This window comes from Nilaparvata lugens, chromosome X, assembly GCF_014356525.2.
Source record: "Nilaparvata lugens isolate BPH chromosome X, ASM1435652v1, whole genome shotgun sequence".
Lineage (NCBI taxonomy): Eukaryota > Metazoa > Arthropoda > Insecta > Hemiptera > Delphacidae > Nilaparvata > Nilaparvata lugens.
In genome coordinates, this window is record NC_052518.1 from 29,375,526 (window position 1) to 29,389,005 (window position 13,480).

The window sequence follows — 13,480 nt, forward strand, 5'->3', positions numbered from 1 at the left end:
AATTCGAACAGGAAAAAATGAATGAATATTTATGGACAAAAATGAGTCTTTGAACAAAAATGTTTATTTAGGAGTTTTTCACATTCATAAAACAGCCACCTAATCCACAACTCTGATGATTAAGTGTCATTACTGTATTTTGACATTAATGCACATTACTGTCGGATCAATTGAATGAAACAGAATTTCTAATCCATGTATTCTCGATGTCAATTATAAATAATTCAAAATTTGTATGAGCACCGAACAGAAAAAAATAATATCCTATAATCCTATATTTTCAAGATAATTTTTCGATATTATACTAAGATAACAAGAATTTTTGAGAAGATTGGCTTGTAAATAATGACAGAATCATTATTTGATTGTTGTTTATGATGATGATGATGATGATGATGATGATGATGTTGATTATGATGATGATGATGATTATGAAAATACATGTATATTTCCAAGTAAAACTCGAATGAAAAACAGATGCATATTCAACAGTTATCTACAATATAGTATCGTCAGTTTTTAGCACACATAAAAATACACATAATTCAATCCAATATAGCAGCAGGCTGACCAAAACCTCGGTCAACAATCATCTGTACAAGGTGATAATATTATTCCTTTGACTGCCATTGACATTTAAAGCAAACATTGAATATAGCTGTTCACGGATTTGTTCTATCATTGAATACAACATGAAATTGATTGTGAAGCTGCATTTCCATATAAATAAATGATAAAAACTGATATTGTTCAATTTGGAAAGAACCGTCCGGTTCAAAGAAGAAAATTTCAAGTTGTATTCAATCAAGCGACAAAAAGGATGAAGATAATCCACACACATATAGATACAAATAGTTAAAAAAATAGCACTTTGAAGACCGAACATCGAATCAACATAGACTGATCAGCTACAATAAAATACCCAAAACACCAAACAATCAAAGCTGTTGATCAATCTCCGATAAAAGTAAGGAATAACATCATATCAATACAATTAAACATCCAAAGGGCCACAAAGCCGTATAACACCTCTGATTCCAAAACCAATTTTTATGAATGGTTAGAATTACGTCATATTTCCACCTAGTAATCGTAAGCTAATAATAATGTAAGAGAAGTGTAATTATTTTTCAGCTTCCAACTGATTTGAAAATCATAGTAATTTATTTTTGATTTTGATAAGAATGGTAATTTCATATTTTGATAACACTTTTGGGATCTACAAGTCAGATAACTCTAGCAATGTGCTTTTGCGTATCTCAAGTACTTTCGTGTAAAATTACTGAAGGATGCTCTTTGAAGAATTACTACATGAAAGTTATTTTTTTGTGAATTACTGAAGAACAATTTATTTGATTGATGCTATTTGGGGGTCACGTGATTGGTGGATGTAGTTTTTCATGAAAATTATCATAAAAAAATATGGAAGAAACTTGAAATAAACGGTATTTGAATAGAAATAGAATGTTGTATATTTAAGCATATAAAATCAATTTACGTGACAAATTTAAATCATTTAAATATGATTTGAATTCAATTTATATATTAGCCTATAAGCTAAATGAAGTTTTCTTATAGTTGATGTTAGAATAAGTTAATGTTCGTTTATAATGATTGTGTGAAATAAATAGAAAAAAAACATTAATGAGTGAATTTATGGACACAAAAGTAATTCATTTCCATAAGAATTTATTATTTGATGTTCTCGAAAACTAAACAGTTGAAGTTGTGCGTTATTATACTTCAGTTTAAATCATAGGATTCATATAGGCCTATTTTCATAACGAAACAGACTAGAATGATACTAACTTGAGGATTGATAGTTGTAGTCTAATAGTGATAGCACATAATATTGTAGTTTCATACTACTTAGCAACTTACAAAATCCATATTTATATTGCAATAATTGAAACATAATTATTATGTTTAACATGTTAGACAAAAATCATGTTCATATGAGCTATGAATTTAAAATAATAATAATTTATAGGAGTGTATTGCACTTTAGGTTGTCCATTGTTCATTTATATATAAATAAATACCTGCCATATATTCTAGTAGATAACATATTGGTTGTTAAGATCTTATCAAAATCAAATTTATTTGTTGTTTGTACAAATGAATACACACAATACGCATGTAATCATACGTTGTATTCATTTATTAACAGTAAAACAAACCTGAAGCTCACAAGACTAATATCTGATCGTGAACTTGTATTAAGAAGGGGCAAAAACTGAAGTACAAAAGGAAAAGTTCTAGTTCTAGAACAATAAAAAGTAAATTGTTCTCGTTCATTTTATTCCAATTATCTATAAAAAAATTAAAACAAGATAATATTCTATCCCAATAAAAATGTATTACTCTTACAAAGATTAAATTTTGTTCTTGTCGAGTTTATTTGAATTATTATTATTTATTATTAATTTCCTTGTGTTAATATTAATTTATATAGATGGAATATTGGAAGAGTTATAAATAAAAAAATAATAAATGAGAGATAAATTGTAAATAATATAGACTAGGCTACTGTGATAGATGTGATGCTCTAGTTGACTTTAATTCAATTTTCAATTTTTAGAGATAGTATTGGAAGAGCTGAAGGTGGTTATAAAGAAACCAGCAATCAATCTATATTGCATACAGCAATCAAATTCATGAAACACGTAGAAGAAACAAACTATACGCCATAATCAGTTGTGGATAGAGGAGTCTAAAGGTAGGCAGCGGGACCATGCACATTTTTTGAAGACGTTTAATGTTTTGATCAAGGAAGTTTGAATCGGGATGAATGGACTATCTCGCAACATGCATTGATAGTATATAGTGCATAACATAATGGTTAACAGTGCTAGTACCAATATTTGTGAAGACAAACGATGTCGTGGACAAATCACCCTCTCCTCAACAGATCACTGATGAGATCGCACAGCGGGTGATTTAGGTTCGCTTTCAAATAAACAACTTGAAGAAGTTAAATGAAGCTGCAATCTGTGAATATATTCATATATGGAATGGGTTGGTGGCTTTTCATTCACAGTCTTGACTATTTAATTATAGTTAAAAAATATTCTAACACGCTGACGCTGAATACAATGCATTTAACATAGTATAAATTTCATTCACACCACTCACTAATTTAAAAGCTACTTATGAAATTCATGATTTCATTAACGACAGTGACGTTTTTATACCGTTCATATTCGCTAATTGATTTTACGCAATTACTAATAGGTGACCTTATAGGCATTCGCGTATTCAAGTTGTACAAATTAGCTTGCGCATGCCATCTGTGGTGATAAAACTATCACCGTCTCATTTCGGTTTGCAAGAAATTGTGAAATTTGGAACAAAATTTTTGGAGGAATTCGGAAAAATGAGGTACTTGAAGGAAGCCTTTCAATTTCAAACGATTAATGAATTAAATAGAGTGTAAAAACAGCTGCAAGCTGTTATTAATAACTCTGTTACTAAATTAGGTTAGTAGAAGACCAATATTATTAGGTACCCGGAATTTTAATCAACAACTTTATTGAGAATGTCAACTCGAATACAATTTACTTGTACAAACCGGCATATCGTACGCAAATCAGTTTGTCCAAATGGAATGAGCATAAAACAATGTTGACTCATGGAATGAGGCAGGTTCCTGGCTAATCTTTACTGAAATACTTTATGCTGATGAGTTATTGAGTGTCAAAATTCCATGAGACTAGCGAACATCGAATTCTATGAAAATATAAACTTACCAAAATCATTGAATCATATAAGTACCTAATAAACATTAAAAAAAAAAACATTAGTAATGAAGTGATGAAGTTTGACCAGAGATGAATTCATTCAAAATAGTCTTCATCTTGGTTGTTCGAATTTTGTTAGGGAGATTTTGGGGTCCGGTTGAAATTCGCAAACAATATAATTGAAAATGTTAAATCTCTAAGAATTTTGCATTTGGATTTCAATCGTAGTTTGTAAATTCTGAAAACGAAGAATCGCCAGGTTACAACAGCCCCTTCCCCTCTTGCTGCACCGTTCAAGTTTTAGCTGAAATGAATAAATAATTTTTGACCTGATTTGCCAATCTAAAAACTCTGGTGAGATCCATTGTCATGACGAATAGATTTTTAGTAACATTCACAAAAAAATCCTTTGATGATAGAAACAACCATCCTGCTCCAACCGTTCTTCAACAACCTTTGAACTGTTCATGATGTAGTTGATAAAGAGTTTATTTTTGTGTTGTCACTACATGAGTGTCAACACCGTTCTATTAGATAACGAATTGTGAGAAGACCTGAATTAATTGTAACAAGACATCTATAGAAGGGAATTAAAAAAATCAAGCACTCAAACCAATAATTGTTAACTCTTGGAAAAACTAAACTCAAATGAGATCATGGAAAATAAGTTTCCTGAAGACTACGACTTATGACTCCATTATTTTGATGTTATTTGAAAACTATAAGGAAATATGATGATCCAAATTTGTTGGGACATAATCTTTGTCAAGAAATACAGAAATCCAATGAAAACTGTCATTGATTATGGGAAGTTTATAGGGTATATTTGATGATTGACAGCACAATGCCATAGCCACATTTTATAACCAAATTGAGAGACTAGTTTCAATCGTGACCATGTGCGACCTTGATAAATCTCAAATAAACAAACATCAAAATGACTCCTTCAGTGCAGTATGTGCTACTATTATTTGGTGGGAGAAACCTTGTGTTGTTACAGTTGGGAGCTTGATGTTAGCTCTGTCAAGAAAAACTCAAAATTTAACTAACAAGAATAATGAAGTAATGCTGTTAATTGGCAACAACAAACAGTTTTTTTAAAGCAGTAAAAGAATGTTGTAATTCTGAAACTATTTACAATTCGACTAGAATTATTGAAGCACAGGATACAAAAATTAATGGACAGCGTGTAGTCTATATTCACCAATTCACCAATTGACACCTGATTGAGTGAACTTTCAATCAACTTCCAAAAACGACTGGCATCAACATACAAACTGGCTCACACAACACAAAATCACTATTAGGTAATCACTTAATATACACAATTCTCTGCTTGGCTGAAGGACGTTTAGTCATATACTTGTTTAATGAGAGCTTTCGATTTTCATGTAACAGAAAAGAGGACTGGATCTGAAGAGTAAGTGTATAATGGAGGGAAGTTGATAATATCAGAAAAAAAATTAATTCCAATTTTCGACTAAAGAAAGGAGTATAATAAACATAAAAAATGCCTAGAACCATAGAGAAAATATAGCATGAATATAGAATAACTGATAGTTTAATCAAACAAGGATGGTTACATCTCTTTATTGAGTTGAATAATAATTGAATAATTGAAATTGTCAACTCCACTATAAAACAGGGCATTCAGCTGGTGCTGAAAATTCAATGACAAGTATTGCCTTTGCAACCACATCCTGGAAGACAATATCAGGCATTGTTGCTGTTTAAAGCCTGGTGGTGGAGATTGATCTGGGACATCTATGTGCATTACTCTGCTACGGTATGACAAGGTGTTGATGACACCATCTTGGCATGCCAGTATGAAACCCTCAGTCTCAGGTTCTAGGGCTGCTGACTTTAGGAAAGCAAAAGTCAGCATTTTGGACAAGCCCTGCTCTTCGCTCCTCAATATGCCTGCAGAAGACACAATGCAAGGACTCTTATGCTTCTGCAATAGAAGTCTGGACTCAGCAGTTATTATTATAATTATTACGGATGTCAACTCATGAGTTTCAAGCTGTAAAAAGAGATATCAATATGATTATCTCAGCTCAGAAGTCAAAAGTAATGGCATTTCTGGGCAAGTGGCCCTTGAATTCCAAAATAGTTATAAATAAGATACAGAGTGAGTCCTGTGTATGGGAACCATTCAATAAATTTGAGACTGCTGTAGATATAATACTGTAACTTTCAGGATAAGTTATTGGTCAAATACTCCACCTTTTCCCTAGTGGAAGTGATCAACAGAGATCAATAAAAAATGTATTGATATCAATAGGTATTTGGGCCAATACACATCAATAGGTATCCATGGATATGTATTGATGTGTATTGGCCCAAATACCTATTGATATCAATACACATCAATACATATCCATGGATATCAATACATAACCAGCTGTATTGATATCAATACACATTAATACATTTCCATGGATATGTATTGATGTGTATTGGCCCAAATACCTATTGATATCAATACACATCAATACATATCCATGGATATCAATACATAACCAGCTGTATTGATATCAATACACATCAATACATTTCCATGGATATGTATTGGCCCAAATACCTATTGATATCAATACAAATCAATACATATCCATGGATATCAATACATAACCTGCTGTATTGATATCAATACACATCAATACATTTCCATGGATATGTATTGGCCCAAATACCTATGATATCAATACACATCAATAGGTAGCCATGGATATCAATACATAACCAGCTGTATTGGTATCAATACAGATCAATAGCCATCTATAAGCAGCCTGTCTCCTTTATAGAAAAAATCCTCTTTTAAATCTAGGAGAGCAGCTTAGGATGAAGATAACATTTGCAAGGATTATAATATTTTAACCCAGCTGCAACTGGCATCAGACAAGAGAGTATACCTGTTTAATTATCTATAATTAATAAAAGTAAATTGGATTCAGTGAATAGATGTCTATTGATATATTGATGAAAAATTAAGGGATGTAAATAGTTAAGACATAAATAATGTGGGAAGTTTGTTTATTAAAATAACTCATATGCATGTCATTTATCTATTAAGAAAGGTCCTTATTGTGGTGCTCCAGAATACTTTAATCTCTTCCTGTTTAAAGTAGCAATTTTTTGAGCTACATACTGGTTTATGTTACTGCACCTCAATTCAATCTCAATTTTTGTAGCATTCAGATTTTCCTCCAGGATCCGGTGTTTGAACATTTCTAGAACAAATAACAGTTCAAAGTATACAATCTTTACAAATTGGAAAATAAGGATTTTATTTCCTGAATTAATCTGCTAGCAAATTTATTTAATAACCTAAAAATGTATTTAAATATGCATGACTCTCCCTCTCCTGAAAGGAAAGTCCAAGATAACACAAGAGCGTTTTTTTCACGTGAAAATTATGTCCTATTATAACGTCATATTCTGGTGGAAAAGTCGAGAAAATCACATTTTTTCACGTGAAAAAAGTGTAAATGTTCCAACTTTTCACGTGAAAAGTACGTGAAACTGAAACTTGAAAAAAAACGTTTTTTTTGTTTCTACATTTTCACGTTATACTGAACTCTCAGAAAAGAGCATGAATAAAACGGTTTTTTCTACATTTCTTGTCCCACATTTGGTCATTTCTTTCACATGAAAATTTCCAAAAATTCACATGAAAATAACGTTTTTAAAATACATTTTTACAATATTTTATCGTGAAAAGATGGAGAAGGATTACCTTAATTATTCTGAATAAATAACCTTTTCACTTATTGAAAAGAATTATTCTTTATTTTTACATTAAAAACTATAAATCTTATAAAACTTTTGAATAACCACAATATAATGTGAAGTAAATTCTCTACCCTAACTTTACAATAATTTTACACAAAACTAAATAAAAATTAAATTCAACTATAAAGTCCTATTCAGACAAATGGATTTTTCATAGTAAGTAGTGATATATGCAATCTAACAGCTGGACACTATAATTACAAAAAGAAAGCTCATTTTCATTTGTAATCATTCAACAGCTGACAAATTTCAAAAATGTTTCATGTAAGCTTCTTTTTTCAGCTGTTGGATTTTGTATCAGCCATTTGCTTGTATTAGCTTTGCATCACCAATGGGAGAAAACCATAAATGTCTGGATGGCTAATAGGAAGATTTTTGCTTTAATAAAATGGTGAAACAACAATAATTTATATTAAAATTGAATTCATTTTCAATACATCACAGTCCTCAACCCTTCAATAAGTTGGAGACTGTTGTAGATATAATACTGTAACTTTCAGGATAAGTTATTGGTAGAATATTCCACCTTTTGACATACAACTGAATTTCAACTCCTCATAAGGGGGTGACTTGGGGGTTGTAAATCAAAGATTTTGAATGTAAATACCCATTGTGTATTATCTTAAAAGCCTTCTCAAAACGAGAAAGATGAAATCAATAAAAATCTTCTATGATACTTTTATCCAAAATGGCGGCTGATTGAGGTTTTGGTTTTTAAAGAAATAATTGATAAAATTCAATTAGCCGCCATTTTGGAAAAAAGTATCATAGATTTTTATTGATGTCATCTTTCTAGTTTTAAAAAGGCCTTTATAATGATGTATCACACAATGGGTGTTTACATTAAAAATATTTGAGTTATAACCCCTCATTTCTTTACAAACTGTAACTTCAATCAGCCACCGTTTTGGATTCAAGTTTCATAGTACATTTTAATTGATGTTATGTTTCTTGTTTTAAAAAGCCCTTCAAAATAATGTACCACACAATAGGCGTTTACATTAAAATTTTCCAGTTAAAACTATTGAGTCACCATATTATACATTCTGAACCTAGTCAACCCCTTATGAAGGGGTTGAAATTCAGTTGTACTGTACGTCAAGAGTTAGAGTATTTGACCAGTGACATATCCTGAAAGCTACAGTATTATATCAACAATAGTCTAATTTATTGAAAGGTTCCCTTACATATGACTCACCCGGTATGATTACTAACTTATAATGATTAGCACAAGCCTAGAGCTCATGTGGACATCACCCATAGAAAAAAATTGTTTGACTTTATATTCTGTTTTAAATTAATCAAAATTGAGACTTACTTAGATTTCTCTTTGCTGGTAAGTTTTTGGAGACTTCAGCCAGTATTTGATTACCGTACTGCTCCTATGTCTTTTTCTTTTGTGTTGGAAAATTTCATCACCACAGCTCCTATCAGAGATGAAACAAAAGTTTACTTATAATTAAACATATTTCATATAATATTTTTTGACTAGAAAATTGGAAAAACACACAATGTTGCAAACACACAGTCTCACTCTTTCTTATTATATAAAATATATATTGCTAAAATGAGAGGACTACACCGATAGTTTTTCTAAATTGGAATATGATATAAAGCTGTTAATATAAATAAATGAATCAATTGCTTGCTGGAAAAAGTTTAAATAAAGCCTGCCGGTCCATAAAACAACTGAATAAATTTTAATCTATCAATCCACAGTCATATATTATTGATATTAAGTTCATTATAATAACATGAGTGTAGATTAGTTTGTGGTGACTTCAATTACTTAGGCTAGGCTAAATAAAAAGTTTTGTTACACATTTAAATTTATATGTACCAGCATATAACCCTGGAATGTGTCTGCCTAGAATAATAATCATCTTATTTCCAGCAATGATAAATTCAAGAGGCTTTTCTCTTATTATTATTAAGTTATGCCTTAAATAATACGGTATTCAGTATTGTGTTATAAGGTTATGATATGTGTGGCCTATAATAGTCTTTAGAAAAGATTATCATTTAATATATAAGTATTTAGACCTATAATAAATTTATTCTTTCATTTTACAGTACATGAATAAAAACAAAATCACTCGACTTACCTATATTTCCTGGATAAAATCACAAAAATTACAGACTATGAAACTCATTCGAAAAACCGTTGGTCCTTTGCAAAATGTATTGTGCTATGTGCTTGTGCATCGTGTCATCATGATCGTGTCTATCAATAGACACAAAATGTAGATATAATATTATCAATACATCGATAAATAGTAATTATCGACTATTAATAATTACATATTCTCAAATGTCATCTACATTTTTGTTTGGAAATGTGTTATTCAAATTACTTAGTTTAAATAAGTAACAGTAGAATACAATCCTGATTTCTACATTTTTGAATGCAATAGAATCAGTTTTCCCCGGGAAAAAATTAAAATCAGTTTGATATATCGATTGTTAAGACTTTGATATTTCCATTTCACAGTATCAATATTATTGATAATATATTGATATTTTCATTCAATACCATAGTAATGGTGGCAATTTCAAAATTATTGACAATGTTACTGTTAATAAAATATTTGATATTAATTTCAGGTGGAGATTATTGATTTTTTATGGGGGGACATTTGTGCTTGACACTGAAATAATGTTGGAAATGATAAAATAGTAGGTTGTTATTATTTGAATTGAAACCCCAAAAATCATTTCAAAGTCTGTGTGAGTAATTCCGGATACTGCATGATTTTCCTCATAAACTGTGATCTAATTTAAAAAGGGTTATAACTTTTCCAATTTTGAATGGAATCATTTTAAATTCTAGGACAAGGTTGATAATATGAACAGAAACGTCCATGATTTTTTTCAGAATTTTTCATGATGAACCAAATTTCTTTTCAAATTTTAAACGTCAGTAGCACGTTAACGGCACGTCTGACAGGATTTTCACATAGGACAAAAAGTGCTGGAAATTCACTTCTACACCCGAATCAGTCATCAAAAATACATTGTTCCGGAAAAATTGAAATCTGCCAAAATTATTCAAAGTTTTTAACTGCATTTAAAATTACCGCAAAAGGTCTATATATTGTTAACGGTGCCCTGTAGACGATTTTTGCAAGAGACAAAAAGTGCTGCTAATTAACTTCAACACCCGAATCAGTCTTCAAAAATACATTGTTCCGGGAAAATTGAAAATCTGCCAAAAATATTCAGTTTTGAACTGCATTTAAAATTACCGCAATCCATGGACTCCTATTGATATCACTAAACTTGTAGTGATATCAATATAAGTTCATTGACTGTATTTACTGTGATTTCTATTGGTATCCATGGATTTCTATTGATATCCATGAGCTTCTATGATATCACTAAACTTGCAGTGATATCAATATAAGTTCATTGACTGTATTTACCGTGATTTCTATTGGTATCCATGAACTTCTATTGATTTCACTAAACTTGTAGTGATATCAATATAAGTTCATTGACTGTATTTACCGTGATTTCTATTGGTATCCATGGATTTCTATTGATATCCATGAGCACGTATTGATATCCATGAGCATATATTGATATCAATAGAGTTTTTCTATCAATTTCTATGGATCTCTTCCACTAGGGTTGACATACAACTGAATTTTAACCCCTCTCAAGGGGGTGACTTAGGAGTAGTAACTCGAATATTTTAAATGTGAACACCTTTTTTGTGATGATTTCTTGATCCATTCCGAGCTGCTTTGTATGAACACACTTTTTTCTATGTATTTTAACACGACATGCAGTCAAATTATTGAGTAAATATTAAAAACTTTTACTTACTGACTGGAGTACTTTCAATTGCTTGGCAATCATTTTCAACCTTTTTTGTGCTAAAGCACATCATTTTAAAGACCATTTAAAACCAGAAAGATGGCATCGATGAAAATTTTCTGATATTTTTTATCCAAAATTAAGGCTGATTGAAGTTTTAGCTTTTTAAGAAATAATTGATAACGTTCAATCAGCCGCCATTTCAGATAAAAGTATCATAGAACATTTTTATTCATGTCATCTTTCTCGTTTTAAAAAAGGCTTTTAAAATGATGTATCACACAATGGGTGTTCACATTCAAAATATTTGAGTTACAACCCCTCATTTCTTTAAAAACTAAAACTTCAATCAGCGGCCATTTCGGATGCAAGTATCAAAGATAAAGATAATTTTCATCAATGCTTTTTTTTTGTTTTAAAATGGCATTTAAGATGATGTACTACACAATGGGTGTTTACATTCAAATATTCAAGTTACAAACCCCTAAGTCACCCGCTTATGAGGAGTTGAAACTCAGTTGTACGTCAAAAGGTAGAATATTTGACCAATAACTTATCCTGAAAGTTACAGTATTATATCTACAACAGTCTCCAACTCATTGAAGGGTTCCCATACATATGACTAACTGTATATGAACAGGTGAGCAACTTTAAGTATCTCGGCTGTGATGTATCCTATGACAGAGAACGTGATATACCTCAGAAAATAGCAAAGTTCAACTAAATTTGTGGAACCATTCACCGAGCATTAAAGGGTAAGGCCAGAAAATATACAGAGATAAGTTCTATAAGACAATGGATATTCCTTTAATGACATACGGTAGTGAGATATGAACAAATATAAAGAATGATGACTCACGAATTCAGGCATCAGAGATGAGGTTTCTGCGCAACATTCAAGGATACTCAAGACGAGATCACATAAAAATGAATCAATCCAAAGTGAGTGCAATGTGCAATCACTAGCAGAAATGATAAAACAATATAATATATACAGTCGAACCTCTGTATAACAAAGTCGATTATCCTGAGAAAAAATTCGCTGCTGAAAGGTATTCGTTATTGAGAGGTTGTTCTGTCAAGAAAACTGCCACGATCTTATGGATCTTGTAATATGGTATCACGGCGGTAAATAAATGAATATGGTACATAAAACATTTCATCGCGAGCGTAGGTAGGGTACCTATTAGGCCAATATTAATATGGAAATTTGAAAATTCATGATGTTCAAAATAAAAAAACTTGCTTTTTGAATATTTATAGAATGTAATAGGTAAGTAAACTCACCAATTTATTTCTTGAAAGTTTGATTTGTACTATTAGCAGAGTTTAATCAAAGTACATACTCAGTAACAATATTTTTCAACTTCCTTCACCAAAGATTTTTTAGTCCTTTTTACACTGCTACTGTATTAGATTGAACGCAAAATACGGTAATTTTGTCAATAACTTCACTATGAATACTATAATAACTCAACTTCCCTATTTTTTAATGTTTTATTTGAAAAAGTGAGTAATTTTCGGTTGAATAAAACATCATGTTCAATAAACGACTCACATCTATTCAAACAGTCGAACATAAAAAGGCTGGTACACTATTCTTCAGATTTAATCCTTGCCTGATAATTTCGAAAGCTTCTAGAACTTCTTGATCTGACGGATTCTTCTCCTCAAGCTCGTCACAACCATCATCATCTTAGTCAGTTCAAAGAATTGAAATGTGTGACAAAAGCAAGATTTAGAAAGTCCAGTCGTTTACCTGCCTGGTGTAGAAATGAAAAGTTATTGAAATCCAATTTAGAGTAACTTGCATTCAATTTCCGACATGTCTTTCAACCTCTATTGACTGTCCACCACACATGTTCTTCCTACCTGAATTGCCATTATTTTTAGTCTATTGACCTTCTGCTGAAACTAAACAATTCCTTGAAAATGATCGTCTGCTTCCTATACACACTACATTTTGTATGTTGAAGTCAAGAGAAAACTTTGTTGTTGAGAGGTCCGAAATTCGTTAAATAGAGGTAAATAAGCAACCAAAACTCCAAAATGTCATGGGACCAGGTAAAAATTCGTTGTGTGGAGGTTTTCGTCAAGTGGAGGTTCGTTATAGAGAGGTTCGACTC

The 13,480-nt window shown here is 31.1% G+C and overlaps 1 protein-coding gene across 7 annotated transcripts in view; it reads right to left on the reverse strand.

The window, feature by feature from the left end:
- Positions 1–13,480, reverse strand: part of LOC111044471 (calcium/calmodulin-dependent protein kinase type 1) — a 393,028-nt gene that overhangs the window by 11,447 nt on the left and 368,101 nt on the right. For 2 of the 7 annotated variants that reach the window (XR_005573327.1, XR_005573328.1), the window contains one exon: positions 2,859–2,991. The exons of the other annotated variants lie outside the window; for them this stretch is intronic. The gene's annotated coding sequence lies outside the window, so the exon portion shown is untranslated. The remainder of the gene's footprint in view (positions 1–2,858; positions 2,992–13,480) is intronic. 7 annotated transcript variants of the gene reach the window in all.